Here is an 18,889-nt window from a genome sequence, read left to right as displayed (position 1 = left end):
ACCTAGAGTGTTGAGAAACTTCCCAAAGGCCTGCACTAGTCAGTGTCAGATCTGGGATTCAATTCCAGCTTCCCCTCAATATAAAACTCATGCCTTCTTTCTTCCTTTCCCTCCCTCCCTCCCTCCCTCTCTCCCTCCCTCCCTCCCTCCCTCCCTCCCTTCCTCCCTTCCTCCCTTCCTCCCTTCCTTCCTTCCTTCCTTCCTTCCTTCCTTCCTTCCTTCCTTCCTTCCTTCCCACCCAGGGTTTTGCTATGTTGCCCAGGCTGGAGTGCAGTGCCGTGATCACAGCTCACTGCAGCCTCAAACTCTTGGGCTCAAGTGATCCTCCTGAGTTGCCTCCGGAGTAGCTGGGATTACAGGGGTGGGCCCTGGAGCTCAGATCGTGTTTTTCATCCCGGGTTTACTTTAAGATCCTTCAGATCAGCTTCTGGAGGCAGTCACTGAAGAGAAAGCAGATGGTCCATGGAGAAGTAATAGTAGGAGAAGATTTCCCCTGTGGCTAAGAGAGGGCAGTGGGAGGTCACAGAAAGTAGCAGGGTGAGTGACCCTGGCTGTTTCTGACCACCAGCTATTACCACAACATAAATTTACACTGAGGAATTAAGAGACTAACTAGGGGTCCCATGGGGAGCTCATCCATCCTCCTAGACCATGACATTCCCCCACACTAACATCAGAGGGAAGAGTGGATAACTTATCAGTAAGTAGAGAAGTTCCTGAATTCAGTTCATTTGCTTCTGGGATATTCTTGGATTTTTATTCCAACCCCAATACACTTCAAAGAATGACAATGTGACCCTTTTCTTGTCCTAATGATCTGGGAGCATTTTCCTCACCATTATGCACATATTACTACCCTCTTAAGGGGTCAGTAAAGCTCTTCATTTGAAAACCTGATTTATTTGCATTCATAATCTCCCTGTTAGCTAGGCAATCTGCATAATAACTTGGCATGAAATATTTTTAACCAGGCTTTCCAAAATGTAGAAAAAAGCCTTCCTAATAATGGAAGGCATTAACTATCTTAAACTGGAATCCATTTACAGATTAAATTTGCCAAGAGGTCAGCTTGCAGCTGCCACTGTGTTGCAAGCCCACATGTCTTCTGTGTCACATCCTGTGACATATCTTGAGAAGAGTCAGGGTCTTTTCCAGTCTGCTGGTTCTCTGTTTCAATTAGAATAGATTTAAGAGTCCCCAAGCTCTGGTTTCTAGGTGGCCTTGCACAATATTATTAATAATTCAATCATACCTATGCTGATAACAGATTACATTTCTACCATCCCACAAAAAAGCCCAAACAGATTAAGGACTACCCCTATGGCTAATTTCTTTAGCAGTTTCATATCTGATTGACATCCATTTATCTAATTGCAGCTAGAAGATTTAATTTCCATTTCATTGGCTTAAAATTAATAGGAAAAACCTGTTTACTTTTTAAATATTTGACTCATCATTTCTCATCTCCTGAATAATGTTGAGATAGTCCATTCTATGGGATGGATTCTACAATTTATCAGTTTTCATTCTCTGAATTCATTTCAGGCAAGCCTAGCTATTTACAATTTGAAGTCTAACGTAAAATTTAATCTTTCATTGCAACTAATTTCACTTTTTCACGAGCCTAATAACAAGAAGGCAGGGTGTTCATTTAGAATTTCAAAAAATTTTGCAGATAGAAAAAAATTTGAAGGCTATACAGCTATGGACGCAAAAGCTAGTTTGATCATTTATGAGCTACAATGCCCAGAATAGGTTACTTAACTCAGATTTGAGACAAGGACGAGACAAGTGTAGTGCCTCAAGTGCAAGATTTAAAGGAAGTGCTCACTCTCGGGGTTATGCAAGGTTGGGATAGCACATGTACAAACATGCAGTGAATAACTTTGTCCTTAAATTTTGTGCCATATGGTTGTCGCTTCCTTCACTCTAGTCCTGGGAAGATCTCTGACCATTAGTTGCCTCATCTGCAAAAGGGTGATGGTAATAGCAACCTTCTTCATGGTGGTGTAGTGAGGATAAAATAAAATAATTCACTTAAGCACTTAGAATATTGCCCGGCACATAGTAAGCACTTAATAAATGCTCCATGATGTTACTATTAATAATGCATTACATTGTATTATACAGTTTGATCATGTTACCTATAGTCTTTCAGAAGTTTCTTATTTTTTTAAGAAAACAGTATAAAATCATATTTTTAAAAAGAATATAGTATAAAATCATTAGCATGTCCCCCAAACCTAGCATAATCTGGCTCCATGTACTTTTCTGTCAATGTCTTCTAAAGCTCTCCCTGAAAATCCCACTTGTCTTCCTTTGGGTTCTTAAATAATTTATGTTCCATATTCATCTACCTGTCACAGGGCCTCTGCATAGGCTGTTCCCAGTCTAAAATTCTTTTCCATCCCTTTTCATATAGTTAACTCTGCCTCATCTTTTATGTCATAGTTCAATCATCATTTCCTTAGGGTTCAGATCAGATCGTCTGTTAAACACTTTCTTGTCTTTTTTTTTTTTTTTTTGAGATGGAGTCTCATTTTGTCCCCTAAGCTGGAGTGCAGTAGTGTGATCTCAGCTCACTGCAATCTCTGCCTCCTGGGTTCAAGCAATGCTCCTCCCTCAGCCTCCTGAGTAGCTAAGACAACAGGTGCACACCACCACATCCGGCTAATTTTTGTATTTTTAGTAGAGACAGGGTTTCACCATATCGGCCAGGCTGGTCTTGAACTCCTGACCTGTGATCCACCCACCTCGGCCTCCCAGAGTGCTGGGATTAAAGGGGTAAGCCACGGAGCACAGCCTCTTGACTTTTAAAATAAATCACAGTTGGTACTTATGGATCTATTTTTCTGATTATTGGATTACTATCTCTCTATCCCACTAGATGCTAAGTTAGTTCCAAGACAGCAGAGACCTTTCTGCTTTGGTTGGCAATTTATCCTCACCACAGCAGCATGCAATCAGTAGGTGCACAATAAGTAATTGTTTAAAGAAAGATATAAAAATAATATTGCCACTGGCTATCCTAGCCAGGGACGAGGAAGACACTACGTCATGTGGGAGACTATTGCCTTTTGGATTAAGAGTTCTTACTGCTTGTCTTTCCTCACAGTGAACCCAAATACCTCTTCCCTCTATATGGCCACACCTAGGTCCAATTTTATTTCATAAGCAACCACTTTCTTTGAATATTTTATTCACAAATACTTGTCAAGTGCCTAGAATGTGTAGCACACTAGGTTTAGTTGGGTATATACAATGAATAAAAGTACACTTCCTATACTTAGGGTTTTTTCAGCACAGTGGAGGACGAATCACATGCACAAAGCTCTGATTTAAGAAAGTGTAGAGTGTATATTCAGTTCCCTAAGAGGCCAGGTGCAGTGGCTCACGCCTGTAATCCTAGCACTTTGGGAGGCTGAGGCGGGCAGATTGCCGGAGCTCAGGAGTTCGTGACCAGCCTGGGCAACAAGGTGAAACCCCGTCTCTACTAAAATACAAAAAAGTTAGCTGGGCATGGCGGCGTGTGCCTGTAGTCCCAGCTACTTGGGAGGCTGAGGCAGAAGAACTGCTTGAACCCGGGAGGTGAAGGTTGGAGTGAGCTGAGATCATGCCACTGCACTCCAGCCTGGGTGACAGAGTGAGGCTCCATCTCAAAAAAAAAAAAAAAAAAATTCCCTAAGAGAGGTACAGCATACCCTAAAGAGAGTGACCTTATTATCTGAGGAATCAGTGGCCACTTCCTGAATGAGGAGATTTTCTGAGGTAACATCTGAAGAATGAGTGGGAGGTATACACATGAAGAGTGGTGGGGAGAGAGTGAGCATTCTGAAAGAAAGAATAGAAGGGGGATATTTAGGCATTCTGCCTACTTGCAGAGTTGACATATCCACGATCTCTTGTTCTTTCAACTTCACTTTTTTCTTTTTTTTTTTTTGTTTTTGAGACAGAGTCTCCCTCTGTCGCCCAGGCTGGAGTGCAGTGGCGCCATCTCGGCTCACCGCAACCTGGGTTCAAGCAATTCTCCTGCCTTGGCCTCCTGAGTAGCTGGGATTACAGGCGTGTGCCACCATGCCCGGCTAATTTTTTTTGTATTTTTAGTACAGACTGGGTTTCACAATATTGGTCAGGCTGGTCTTGAACTCCTGACCTTGTGATCTGCCCGCTTCGGCCTCCCAAAGTGCTGGGATTACAGGCGTGAGCCACCGCACCCGGCCTCTTTCAACTTTTGATTCATTCATTCATCTGCTTATTAATTCATAACAAACAGTAAGTCTCTTCAATGTATCAAGTACTACCGTCATATGGAAAAAAGACTAGTCCAAGCTCTTTTGGGGATTACATGCTGGTAAATTCAAATTCTATCTATAGCCAAGAAACTCTCACCTAACTTGCAGGATATGTTGTTAAAAACACTATGTGTTCAGCCCTGTAGGCAGATACTTGCCTAATGCTTTATTTCAGGCTTTTTTTTGGAATGCAGCTGTCCTGCGGAGGACCTGTCTGCCCATGCAGGTAAGATGTTCTGAAGGCAAGAATGAATTTATACTTGGCGGAAATAGTCTATTTCCTGTGATTTTAGAAGCATAGAGTCAAGTGCTTAAAACAGAAACAGTGCCAAATAAAAGTTTGTCCTTGTTGTTTTTATTGCCTATTCAGGATGGTAGGAGAAGGCAGAGGGAAAGGATTGATGCTTTGGAAGAGGTAGTCTTCATATGCAGCTACCCCATGTTTAAGAAAGGCAGGGAGGACTCCAAGGGTCTTACTCTCTCCCATTACAGTGTCTGGCCATCTTAGCCCACACTTTCAAAGTAGCCCACATCCAAGACAGAAACATGCAAGGAAGTTGTATGCTTAGTAAAAATTGAAAGAAATAGAGGCCAACACATAGCTCCAGTAATGACTGAAATTCTATTTATATTCTAGGCCTCTTTACTTTTTGATTTTCCCATTTTCAATGTTGTTGTTTTTTTTTCTCAAATATCACATTAAAACAGCTCACTCAGTCTCCTGATCTCCACTTTGCCTTTAGCTGAGGACCCCACAAGGCATGGTTCTTGGTTTGTATGTTCATCTTTATTTTGAAAAACATAAACTGAATTGAGAGATGGAAAATTTGAGGAACACTCTCTAATACCATAAATACACATTGATTGCTGCCCAATCATTCAACTTTAAGGACTAAAAGCTAAAATTTTAAATCCTTTAGTGAATTAAACTGTAAGAAGGGATACTTAAAGGTGATGGGACTATTTACTCCCCATTTACCTCCTACGTCCTACTAAAATGGACCTAGCTCAGTGCTTTTCATTTTCTACTTATGTGGCCTTTGGTAGGACTTTTGTTCTGGCCAACCCAACTTCAAATCTATGAGATTATAAGGAATCAGCAAACAAAATGACATATGGTGGAGAGCAGGTGGCTTTGAGAGGCAGTATTAACTATGTATATATGAAATCACAACAACTATAAATATTTAATTTCCAATGTTTGAAAGAGAAAAGAGGGTTTCTTTGAAAGTGGACTTTAATGCATATGTAAATTAATTACAATTCATGACATTCATTATTTCAGAAAATGATGCAATAATTTAAAACCAATATTGGCAGTTTGAATGTTACAATACTTTTAAAGATTTATTGCCGTATATTTTCTCTTCCCGTTAAAGAAGACCTTCTATTATGAGCAAGATGAAATGCAAAATAGAGGTCACATGCTTTCTGCTTGTCAAGCTTGTATAACTTGGACTCGGAGGAGATCATCCATGGGGTCCTTTGGGAAGCAGTGGTTAGGGTGGTGGCAGTTTACACAATTGTCCCACTGCACTGCATCCTGGTACGTCATTACAACCTATGTAAAGATCACCTCCAGAAGTTAATGATTTGTATGCTTTCCTGGGCACCATTCTAATCTCTGGTGATCTTCAACTGTAGTATGCATCTATATCAACAAATTTGATCTCCTGACATAATCGGCTTTTAAAAGTATTTAAAATCTGGGAACCAATTAGGCATTCACATGGTGTAAAGGAGCTATTGCTGCAAAAAATGTTGTTGGCCAGGTTGGCCCTAATTTAAGGTTGAGACATGAGTAGATGGGGACACTGGCAAAGAGTAAAGGTCATATGTTGATGAATAAATATAGGGTTGGGTTTTATGAACAAAGCCATTTCTTTGGCTACATGATGTAGACAGCAGATTTGGTAGCCGAAATGGAAGATCCAAGACCTCGTGGGAGTTGGCATATCTTGTGTGGTACAATTTAGGGCCAGGATACTTAAAGTCTCTCTCTAGCTCAAATGTACCTCCCCAACTAGTCCTCCACTTTCAGTAGTAGAATCAACAGTGGCTTCCAAAAAGGTCATTTTCATAAAGATGTTCTGGTTAAAATGCACACATTAGAGAGCTAAAAAATCAAGATGTTGTTTTTTCTCTTTTCTTTTATTCTCCATATCAATTTTTTTTTTTTTTTTTTTTTTTTGAGACGGAGTCTCGCTCTGTCACCCAGGCTGGAGTGCAGTGGCGCAATCTTGGCTCATTGCAAGCTCCGCCTCCCAGGTTCACGCCATTCTCCTGCCTCAGCCTCTCCGAGTAGCTGGGACTACAGGCGCCCGCCACCACGCCCGGCTAATTTTTTAATATTGTTTTAGTAGAGAGGGGGTTTCACCGTGGTCTGGATCTCCTGACCTCGTGATCCGCCCGCCTCGGCCTCCCAAAGTGCTGGGATTACAAGCATGAGCCACTGCGCCCAGCATCTCCATATCAATTTTAACAGAAGATTCAAGGTTTTATGTACTACATTGCTCTCAGATATATCCTTATCTATCTTCACTACTACCAGTCTGGTCCAAGCCACCATCATCTTTCATCTGGGCTTGGTAACAGCCTCTTCACTGGTTTTCTTACATCAAATTTTGCCTCTTGAAATTTGCTGTACTCTGCCAAGTAGCCAGAAAAATTTTTTTTAAAAAATGTGAATCAGATCATGTCATTCTTCTACTTAAAATCCTCCAATGTCTACTCCTTGGATTTGGAGTAAAATTCAAATTGCTCACCCTGGCATTCAATGCAAAACATTCTTCTTACAGCCTTTTGCATGCCCAGCTCTCTCTCATTCATACATCATCTTCCCCTCCTACGCAATAAATCCAAAGAAGTTATTCTACCTATCTACACACACACACACACACGTACATGTGTGCAATTTACATACCCCTCCCCCATTGCTATTCCTTCATAACAATTGCCACTATGTGAAATTTCAGCACTCCAGGCATTCAGCCCTCTGTCCTGAAGATGTTGTTCCTTTACCCTAAATTTAGCTGTCACACTCAGGTGCAGACTTAGAGAAAGAAACATTGTATTTCCTGAATGACTGACTCATAGATTCACTGGCCTTTGTTCCTTTCCAGGATACCATTCTCTTTGGTTTATATATTATGCTACATTCTGAGCCACTACAGCAAAAATCACTGTTATTCGGCCCTTCTCCTCTGCCCAAATTTTTGTGCTTGCCTCCTCCTTGCTAGTATTTAAAAATCATTAACCAAGACAAAAAGAAATCCATTTCAACACTTACTACATCTTTGTCTTCTCATCCTTTTTTGCAATGAAACTCTTTTAAGAAAACTTACTGCCTCATTACTCTGAATTCTCACCCTCCAGGGGTGATGGAAAAGTCATGTTTTTAGACACTGGACTTGTAAGACCCATGACTTTCACTTTGGGGCAAGCTATGCTTCCCATTAAACTAAAAGCTTCTTGAAGACAATGTATTAGTATAGCATCTCTAAAGAAAATAAAAAATTGTATCACTTTGAGGAGGTTTGTACAGCATCTGACCCATGGTTTGTACTTAAATCTCTGTTTTGAAACACCACATTACCTACAACAAAAACATGCAAAGGGTTAATACTTTTAAAAGGCATTTCAATTTTTGAGTTATTCAAGTTCTTTTCATCCCAGAAGAGTAAAAAAAAAGAAAATTCTAACCACATGTTACCACCATTTTTTTTTTTTGATGACTCAGAGGAAGTTCTATCTCTTTGAGTATATAGTAGGTCTCATTACGTATTTAATCAAATGATTTCAAGTATGCATGCTGGGCAGAGAGTGACAAAGAGAAATAAAACATGTGATATTCCTTCATTCTTCTTTATCTGTCTTGGTTGCTATTGTACTCCTACAGCCAAACCCAATATCTGACACGTGACTGGCACCTGAGATATGTGAAATAAATGAATGAATGCATGCAGCTAATACATGACAGAGTATTCCAAGCCAGGTTTTTTTCTGATTAAAAGCCTGTATCCCACAACTAAACTGTATTGACTTCCCTCATCCATCTGAGTGAGTCCATACTCACTCAGCTCCAAACAGTAGCTCCAGATTCTTGCTATGTAGTTGAGTGCTTAATGTTTAATCTGTAGACTATGCCAGAATAGCAACTCTACAGGTGAAAAGCTCAGTAGTTTCAATTTTGTGACTTGTAATAAGAAAAAAAGTTGGGCACTGAATTAAACATTTATTTAGAAAATTAAATTGAACCAGTTTGCATATCATGGCAGCCACTGATACAGCTCTGCCTCTTAATAGCTGTGTAATTTTTGATAAGTTACTTATATCTTAATCATGAATTTGCTCATCTGAAAAATGGGCTTACAAACATAAGTAATTACCAAAGGTATCTTTGTGAGAAGTAAGAAAACGAAGGTAAAGTGCATAATATGTGGCACATAATCAGGCCTTAAGTGAAGGGTATAGTAATTATTACAAATAATTCCTATATTATAGGAAGACATCTCCATGGACAGGCCAAATAATTCTTATATTATAGGAATTATTTGGGTTTCTGAAAAGGTGGCTGGGCAGAAAAGATGAACAATCTCTTCCTTTGAGTCTATTTGCTCATTAAATTTAGTGGCAAAAGCAAGCTGCATCATAGTTGCTCCTGTAGTAATCAGCAACATGGGATCTACACCCCTGCCTGGCACAGGCTGTCTTTGCTGTGCACTATAAAGCCTTTACCAGGCCCAATACAGTGTGAGGCACACAGCGAATGCTCAAGAAGTGCTTGTGTTTTCCGAGGCCACTTTTTGATCCTTGCTTATACCCTCCTCCACTGTCATTATCTGTGTTTGTGCTTTTGTCACCAAGCGCCTACCTCAGTAAAAGGTCATTCCTTGTATAGCATTATATATGAGCCTCAGAGCCAAAAAAATGTTTATTCTGCTCATTGGTGTCTATCAATTTAAGAAATCCATTTTATAAATAAGGATCTTCATTTATACAGAGGTTCAAAGTTATGCCCAAGGGCACACAATTAATGGTAGAGTTGGTTCTAGAACCTAATTGACTTGGTCCCTTCACATTTTTTGTAAATAAGGTGGGTTACAAATAAATAAATAATGTATCTTCTGCCTCCCAGTTAATAGTCTAACACCACAGTGGCTGGCAAAATCAACCTCTTCAATTCTTTAGTTCAATCTTATTTCATAATCTATCTGTAGCAAGGTATGAGGTGAAGGAATGTGAGCAGTCTAATGAACTTAGAAATGATACGTTTTGCTTTCCGTGCCTTTTACTGAGCCCTGTTGTTTTATTTGCTACCCAAGGATGCAAAGTATTTATTTAACAGTAAAGTACCAAGCAATCTGACATCTCCTCCTGGTTAAAACAAAGTCATCTCAAATACAGATGGATACATGTCATTATGCAAGCTATCTGCTTTTCAGAGCTACTGCCTCAAACTTCCTGCAGTAAGATACCCCCTCACACTCCCTGCAGTCCCCCATCCCCGGCACTGGCTTTCCTTGAAAACATATAATCTTGTCTACCTGCATTTTAATATGTTTAGGCTCAAGCAAAGAATCCATTATGAAAATGACAGAACTGCCAGAAAGAATTATGACTTCACTGCTTAACAAGCTGTGAATTCACTGTGGAGGTAGCAAGGCAGAGAAGCAAAGAAACAGGAGGAAGAATATACGTGAAGGGAAACTCGCCTTGGGCTTTGCACTACCGCAAGTTGAGAATGGTTTTCCCAGCCTTTCAGGATTTCCATGTTTGCTCCACCACAAACTACTTAAGTTTCTTTCCATAGTGTGGGGCAGGATTTTTGCCTTTTACCTAAAGTTGGTAATAGTAAGAATGATGAAGTTGATGATAATGGCAGCTTGCATTTATTGAGAGGTAAATAGGTACTAATAGTAGGCTAAGCATTTGTGCATATTATTTTATTGAATATTCACAATTTATCTATATAGCCCTCTCATTTAAATCCTTTAAGGACTTCCCATTGCCTTTAGGATAAAGTCCAAATGTTTTAACATAGTTTATGAGACTCTCTAAGATTCCACAAACTTTTGCCTCTCTCTCAACCTCATCTAATACCACTCTGCCCCTTTCTGGATGGGTCTGGTCTCATCTATACTTTTGGTTCTTCCTGTGTTTATACTTTGTCTTGCCAATAGGCCTTAAATATATTCCCTTGTGACCACATTTCTCCCACTAGTCACCTGATTATCTCATGCCTCCCTTTAAGACCTTACTATTTTTTTTTCCTGGAGAGGCTATCTCCAGTTTTCCCTGTTGTTTGCTTCCAAGGTTAAAAAAGAGGAAAAACTCTTTCGTAACTCAATACCTGAAATGACTATTTAAATTGCACCTTTTCTGCTAGATTTAACCTCTACGAAGGCTGACACCATGTCTACTAATTCATAGTTGTTTACTAGCCTCTAGCTGAATGCCTGACACACGAGTAGACTTTGAATAAATAATTAGAAACAATTATATGCAAAATCTATATATGAACGTTCCCATTTCCTAGATGAGGAAATAGGTTAAGAGGAGTTAAATAACTTGCCCAAAGACATAATTAGCATACGGTGAAGCCAAGCTTTGAATCAAAGACTGATGTCAAAACCCATGTTCACAATTACTCTACAGCACTGTCTTCTCAAAATTCCCTCCAGCTATCACAGGAAAAATAAAGACTATTTCTACAGGATATTTGTCTTAGAGAAAAATTTAGTAGAAAAAGCTCCCAGGATTCAGGGAGGTGATCTTTTTCCCATCTGATTTCAGAGCTACATAAAAGAAGCTGAGTGATGTAATATCTTTCGGCACCCTGGGTCTGACGGTGTACCTCCCCAAAATCTGGTTTCTGCTCCTCAATTATAGGTGGTAGTGGATAACAGGCAACCTATAGCTACAGCTGTTAGTCCTTCCCGCAGATCAACATGCAAAGGAGAAAGTGAGTTTCTCACATTCCGAGAGAGACGTTGCCCAGGCAACAAAGACAAAGCCAGAGCAACAGACCACCCAGCTGAGACAGGCTCTGTCTTCCGCACATTATCCCATACCAGCACCCACTTCTGTGGGGCAGCAGACGACTATGTTCGTACACCCTTTTAATGGGGTGCCCCTGAAGGACTCACCTGCTGCAACTGGACACAGTTGGCAAAGACATCTCCGTGGACAGCCCAAACAATAGCTCCAGATTCTTGCTATGTAGTTGAGTGTTTAATGTTTAATCTGTAGACTATGCCAGAATAGCAACTCTACAGGTGAAAAGCTCAGTAGTTTCAATTTTGTGACTTGTGATAAGAAAAATAGTTGGGCACTGAATTAAACATTTATTTAGAAAATTAAATTAAACCAGTTTGTGTATCATGGCAGCCACTGATATAGCTCTGCCTCTTAATAGTTGTGTAACTTTTGATAAGTTACTTAATATCTTAATCATGAATTTGCTCATCTAAAAAATGGGCTTACAAATATAAGCAATTACCAAAGATATCTTTGTGAGAAGTGATAAAACAAAGGTAAACTGCATAATATGTGGCACATAATCAGGCCTTACGTGAAGGTTATGGTAATTATTACAAATAATCCCTACATTATAGGGATTATTTGCGTTTCTGAAAAGGTGGCTGGGCAGAAAAGATGAACAATCTCTTCCTTTGAGTCTATTTGCTAGTTTAAATTTAGTGGCAAAAGCAAGCTGCATCATAGTTGCTCCTGTAATAACTGGTGACATGGGCCCTACACCCTGCCTGGCACAGGCTGTCTTTGCTGTGCACTATAAAGCCTTTACCAGGCCCAATACAGTGTGAGGCACACAGTGGGTGCTCAAGAAATGCTTGTTGAAGCTGTCAACCATGGGCCGTGCAGGCAGTTTAAAGCACAGTAGGCATCTGGATCTTTAAAGGAAATTTTAGCGTTCTAAGAGTCATTAAATGAGTTCTTCAGGGAGGGCAGTAACAATGCGCCATCTGATTGCTTTGTTCAGAAGTGCTTTCCGACTGAGTTAACCTACTAAAGATGCTGTTCTTTGCTACATAACCTCATGACTGCCAGTCCCTGCTAGGAAGTGGCTTTTCATGATGGGTTGCTGGTACGTGTGTACATGGAAGGAAGAGGCTGGCTACAGGGGAGAGAGCCCCAGAGCAGAATGAAGCTCCTGCCAACCTGCTCCAGCACACTGTTGCGTCCTTTTATGCTGTGTGTGTGTGTTTGTTTTGTAGGGGAGTGCGTGGGTACGTCTGCAGTACCCCCCATGTTTGAAAAACAGGTCTGAATCTCATAGAATTCTGTTAGAAAATCATTCCTCACGCATAACTTAATTTTCTGAAAGTATTTTATCCTTTGACCACCAAAACCTCTTTGGAGAAAATTAAAATGGAAAAATGTGTAAATAAGTACATCTCTAAATTAAACCATTTCTGCCCGAGCAGACCAAATTAGCCTTTTCTAGGGTGCAGAGTACAGTATGTTGTCTCTGGTCTTTGTTCTTCGGTAAAAGATTTCAGAGGGAAAAACTATTCTAGAGTGAATAACCTCCAAATGTTAATTTTGCAAAACTAATACTAGTGACTCATTAATATTTGTAAATCATCTAGATTTGGCTATTTTGAAAAACCCCATAAAGTGCTAATTAATAAAAGATATCATGTCTTATTAATGTTCACATAGTAATTACCAAAATCACAAATTCATCTGCTAAGTAGTCAGCAAACAAGACAAATGACTGTGCTCAGTTGAACAGATTATCAAATGCCTTTGGGAGTACAACCTAATAGCCCCAGCTAAACCGTGAATCAAGCAGCTACTCCTTTTGCCACATGGACAGGCAACAACAATTTCATCTCTCATGTGAGGCGGGACAGAGCAGTGGAGACATCCAGCAACTCGCCTTCCCTAGAGCACACGTGCTTATGCAAGTGTCAGTGCTGCTCGTGTATCTTTCTCTTACAACCTTTTACTGACACTTAAGATTTCGTTTCTTAGAGAGACATGAGCAAAGACTCAAAAGACGTCACCTAAAGTTAAACATAATCCTGCTAGCTTCTGCATGTAAAATACATATTGGTGAGCCTTCTCAGCTCTCAACATGGAGAAGAAATTTCATCTTCCTGTGAACTTCTGTATCAGTTCATCTCTGCTTCTCTATATCAGTTCATCTCTGTTTCTCTTCTGACACTCATTACCTGTACACATTCCACACCTCCTCCCCTAGAAAGGCATCTTAAGAACAGAGACCATGTCTCACTAGCCACTCAAGTATAACAAGTAATACTACTATTAATTATTAAGATGCCTACCATTTCTTACAGCTGTAAATGTGCAAGTCACTTAGATGAGTGCTTTAGTTTATTTAACTTTTATTTCTTCTTGTCATTTAATATTTACAACAGCCACTTAAGGTAGGTATATCTTCACTTTACCATGAGGCAACTGAGGCTCAGAGAGGCTGAGTGACAGAACTGGGATTCATCCCTAGGTCTGAAAGATTCTAAAGCCTTTGCTAAACTGTATGCTAAACTGTACCTATGCTAAACTGTACCTATCCAATATGGTGCCTAGTTGAGGGTTAAGTACATAGCAGACATTGATAAATATTGGTAGAATGAATGAATATCTTAATATCAGTTAGCTTCTGCATCCCCTTGGTAGTTAAGATTAAACCTTTGCAGTTTCTGCTTTTGTTTTCTTCCAAGTCTGCGTGTTATCAAGGATTATTGTTAGTACTGTGTATCAAAATGAAAGCTCACCTTACCTTTTTTATATCAGAAAATAAACACCTCTCCAGGACTCTCCCTCCTAGTTCAGATGATATGCCAGGATAATATTCACCATTGGACCCATTTGATGGCTTTTCATTTGTATTGGTGTTACTCACATGTTGGACTGTAAGCTAGATGGTAGGAAGCAGCCTAGTGTTCTTGGCATCTCCTCCCAGCTCTCTTCAACATCCTAGACTCCACAGCACATGGGGCGGGGAGCTCAGGGTCTGGTGGCCACTGACTTCACAATAGTCAATGTTTCCTAATGGTGGGAAAATGGGCTTTTGCTAGTTTAACCCTCTCAGCACATAGCATTCTCCCACTATCCTGGTAACAGTACCTTTATCATATAGCCCACGTGCTTGGAGGAAGTACACCCTACTCTCAGTTCTAGAGTAGAACTCTGGGTGGTTTAAGCCCATCAGCACATCCCATTGACTTTGCTGCAGTGATTAGTTAAAATCAGAAGACTCAGTTCAGGCCAATGAGAAACAAGGAGGTGTTTGCTGGGGCTTCTGGGAAAAAATGCTTCCTGGCTCAGAGAACTACAAGGGAAGAGGTTCTCTCTCCCTGTTGGAGATTCATGTAGAACAACAAAGATCCAGAAGGTACTGGAAATAATTTTGGAAGTATAATGGAATTCAGCTTTAGGAGTAAGCGAGATGTCATAGGAAGCCAAGAAGAAAAACAGAAAAAAATATTTCATTTGATGACATAGGTGAGCCATGTAATCAAGCCTTGCTCCAAAGCTTTGACAGCTCCAGATTATTCTGCTACATGAGAGTCTAAATTTCTTTTTTTGTTTAGCTGGTTTTGAGCCAGATTTTCTCTGACTTGACACTAAAAGGTTCTCAATATACCTAGGTGACAACTTTGAATGTTTCATGCACATCCTCTTATTTACTTTTCCTTTTCCAGAAAAACAAGTATGACAGAGGTCTGAAGGATAGGAGGGGACCACTTATTAGCTCACCACAAACTTGAAGCAGGCAAAATGTACCTGTCAGAGCCTAAGTGAACTGGATTGCGTGATGTATGGCAGTGATCTTCCAGAGTGTTTGACACTAGTCAACTGTGTTCGAGTTGATGATTCTCCCTACGGCAGTCCCAAAGCCCAATTATGAAAACATGGCAAGATCATTTGCGCAGTTAGACCATTGCACCATTGGCATTCCTAATAAACAGATCAGCTTAGCCCAGCACAATCCCTAGTGGGTTTGTGGGAAGCCCTTCTTGGGTTTCACAAATACTAAACATTTTCAAATGAATTAGTGAATGGTAGGAGTGCAAATTAATTCAGCCATTATTGAAGACAGTGTGGCAATTCCTCAAAGACCTAAAAACAGAAATACCATTTGACCCAACAATCCCATTACTGGGTATATACCCAAAAGAATATACATTATTCTATTATAAAAGACACATGCATACATGTTTATTGCAACACTATTCACAATAGCAAACACATGAAATCCACCCAAAGGCCCATCAATGATAGGCTGGATAAAGAAAATGTGGTACATATACACCGTGGAATACTATGCAGCCACAGAAAAGAAGAAATGGTAGTTCCTTCCTTTGCAGGGACATAGATGGAGCTGGAGGCCATTATCCTTACCAAACTAACACAGGAACAGAAAACCAAATACAGCATGTTCTCATAAGTGGGAGCTAAATGATGAAAACACGTGGACACATAGAGAGGAACAACACACACTGGGGATTTTGGAGGATGGAGGGTGGAAGGAGGGAGAGGATCAGGAAAAATAACTAATGGGTACTAGGCTTAATGCCTGGGTGATGAAATAATCTGTACAACAAATCCCCATGACACAAGTTTATCTATGTAACAAACTTGCACTTGTACCCATGAACTTAAAATAAAAGTTAAAGAAATTATCAGCTACTTAGATAATGATATTCTTCTCTGACACCCCCGTGCTGTCTTTGCTAACAAGGACAACTGAACTGAAAAGCACAAAGTCAGCACAAATAAGGGAATTACAGGTTTCAATGCAAAACCAACTGCACCAAAGTATAATGGTAGCTGCCTGAAGCTGAAGTAACAGCTAGGATCTGTCTCTTGGACTTCTGGTTGTGAAGGATAGGCCCCTCCCAAGTACTGGAGATTTTGAGTACAAGGATAAGAAAGGACAGGACAACAGGAAGGCACCAAAGGGGATTTATCCAGAGAGTGAGAAAACGGGATACAGTAACCTCTTGCTTTTTATTAGGGCCAGCTTCACGGATGAACAACTTGTGCAGTCACACAGGACCCTGTGGTCAGAAGGGCCCCCTTGTTTAGCTTTATGATCTGCTTTCACCATCCTGAAATTTGAAATACTTTTTGAATAAGGGACCATACCTTTTCATTTTGCTTTGTGTCCAGAATTATGTAGTCCATCCTGCTTGTTATAGATTTTTATTTCCCTCTTTACTAAAAATCACAAGGAGCAAAAAGAATAACAATTCTACCAAAGACCTGCCTTAGAGTTTCTGTCTTTTGTCTTTTTTGACTATCTGTTCCTCCTTGATTTCTTTGTGTTGAATAAGTATTTTTAATGTGCCATTTAAATTCTCCTCTTAATTTACTATATTTTCGTGTTATTTTCTTAATAGTTGCTCTAGGATTACAATATGCATTTTGTTATTTTTAAAAAATGTTTAATTATACTTTAAGTTCTGGGATACATGTGCAGAACGTGCAGGTTTGTTACATAGGTATACACATGCCATGGTGGTTTACTGCACCTATCAATCTGTCATCTACATTAGACATTTCTCCTAATACTATCCCTCCCCCAGCCCCCCATGCCCTGACAGGCCCTGGTATGTGATGTTCTTCTCTCTGTGTCTATGTGTTCACATTGTTCAGCTCCCACTTATAAGTAAGAACATGCGGTGTTTGGTTTTCTGTTCTTGTGTTAGTTTGCTGAGAATGGTGGTTTCTAGCTTCATCCATGTCCCTGCAAAGGACATGAACTCATCCTTTTTAATGGCTGCATAGTATTCCATGGTGTATATGTGCACATTTTCTTTATCCAGTCTATCACAGATGGGCATTTGGGTTGGTTCACAATATGCATTTTAATGTATCATGATCTTCATTTGGTTAACGGTAATTTAACTCCAGAAAATACAAGAACTTTGCTCCAATATAGTGCCATTCCCTCTTCCCTCCTTTGTGTTATTACTGTCTTATATATTAAATCTATACATGTTACAAACCCAACAATACAATGTTAAAATTATTGTTTGACACAATCCTATGTCTTTTAAAGAAATTGGGAAAAATGAGAAAAAATATATTTATGGAATCTTTTATACGAACTCACATGTTTATCATTTACAGTGCTCTTCATTTTTTCCTGTGGATTTGTGTTACCTTAGAGTACCATTTCCTGAAGGTCTCCCTTCCTTTGGTACATCTTGTACAAAAGGGCTGCTAGCAATACATTTGCTCAGTCTCTGTTTATCTGAAAATGTCCTTATTTTGCTCTCATTTTTGAAGGATAGTTTTGTTAGATACAGAATTCTTGTTTGACATTATTTTCTTTTTGCACTATGGATGTGCCATTCTTCTTCCTTCTGGCATCCATGGTTTTAGATTAGAAGCCAGTTTAATTGCACGGATGCTCGCCTTTCTATGGTGTGTGCTATTCTTCTTGCTGCTTTCAAGATTTTCTCTTTGGATTTGGCATACAACAGTTTGACAATGTTGTGTTCAAGTGTGGATCTATTTGTGTTTATCCTGCATGGGTTTCTTTGAGCTTCTTGGGTGTATAGATTAATTTCCTAAAAAATCAAATTTTGGAAGTTTTGGCCATTATTTTTTCAAATAGGTTTTCTGTCCCTTTCTCTTCTCTCCTTCCGACACTCTCCTGACATGGTTGTTTCTGTGCTTGAGCTTGTCCCACAGGTTTTTGAGGGTCTGTTAATTTTACTGCAGTCTGTTTTCTCACCATTCTCTAGACTGAGTAATTTCTATTGATTTATAGTTCACTGATTTCTTCTCTCTCAAACCTGTTGTTGAACTCTACAGTGAAAAATTTTTAATTACTTTTATTGTACTGTTCAGCTACAGAATTTTCACCTGGTATTTTTAAAATAAATTCAATATCCTTATTAAGATTCTATTTGTTGATCTCGTTACCCCACTTTTCTTTAATTCTTTAAACATGGTTTGCTTTAGTTCTTTGGAAATATTTATAATAGCTGCCTTGAAATTTTTGTCCACGAATACTTGATAACACTCACAGAGTTTCTATTAACTGTTTCTCTTTTCTTGAGTATGGGCCACACTTTCTTTTCTTAAAAATGGGATATTTAAGATAACACATTGCAACTACTCTGAATTCTGATATTTTTTCCCTTGATGGTGGTTGTTGCTGGTATTTTGTTTGTAACTTGCCTGGACTAATTCTGTGAAATCTATTTCCCCTAGGCCTCTAATGCCTATGCTAGTCTAAAATATATATACATTCCTGATTTGATTATTTATTTATTTACTTTTTTTTTTTTTTTTTTTTTTTTGAGGTGGAGTCTCGCTGTGTCACCCAGGCTGGAGTGCAGTGGTGCGATTTCAGCTCACTGCAAGCTCCGCCTCTCGGGTTTACGCCATTCTCCTGCCTCAGCCTCCTGAGTAGCTGGGACCACAGGCTCTGATTTTATTTTTAAACTTGGCTTGCTAGAGGTTGCTCCTGTGTCTGTATAGCCTTAGTGGTCACCTCATGATTGAATATCATTTATGTTTAAACAGCTTAAACCACTAAGATTTCCATCCTTTGCCCTTTTTCACCTATTTTCAGATAGAGGAGCATA

The 18,889-nt window shown here is 39.6% G+C and overlaps 1 protein-coding gene across 11 annotated transcripts in view; it reads right to left on the bottom strand.

Moving 5' to 3' along the window:
• PPP2R2B (protein phosphatase 2 regulatory subunit Bbeta) overlaps positions 1 to 18,889 on the bottom strand; it is a 500,674-nt gene that overhangs the window by 323,002 nt on the left and 158,783 nt on the right. Inside the window, exon 1 of one of the 11 annotated variants that reach the window (XM_055285759.2) lies at positions 14,185 to 14,203. The exons of 9 other annotated variants lie outside the window; for them this stretch is intronic. The gene's annotated coding sequence lies outside the window, so the exon portion shown is untranslated. Of the gene's footprint in view, positions 1 to 14,056; positions 14,204 to 18,889 lie in introns of those variants that run through there. One more of the 11 variants, XM_055285757.2, reaches the window with a different exon arrangement.

Source organism: Symphalangus syndactylus, chromosome 7 (assembly GCF_028878055.3).
Source record: "Symphalangus syndactylus isolate Jambi chromosome 7, NHGRI_mSymSyn1-v2.1_pri, whole genome shotgun sequence".
Lineage (NCBI taxonomy): Eukaryota > Metazoa > Chordata > Mammalia > Primates > Hylobatidae > Symphalangus > Symphalangus syndactylus.
This window is presented reverse-complemented; position numbering and strand designations above follow the sequence as displayed.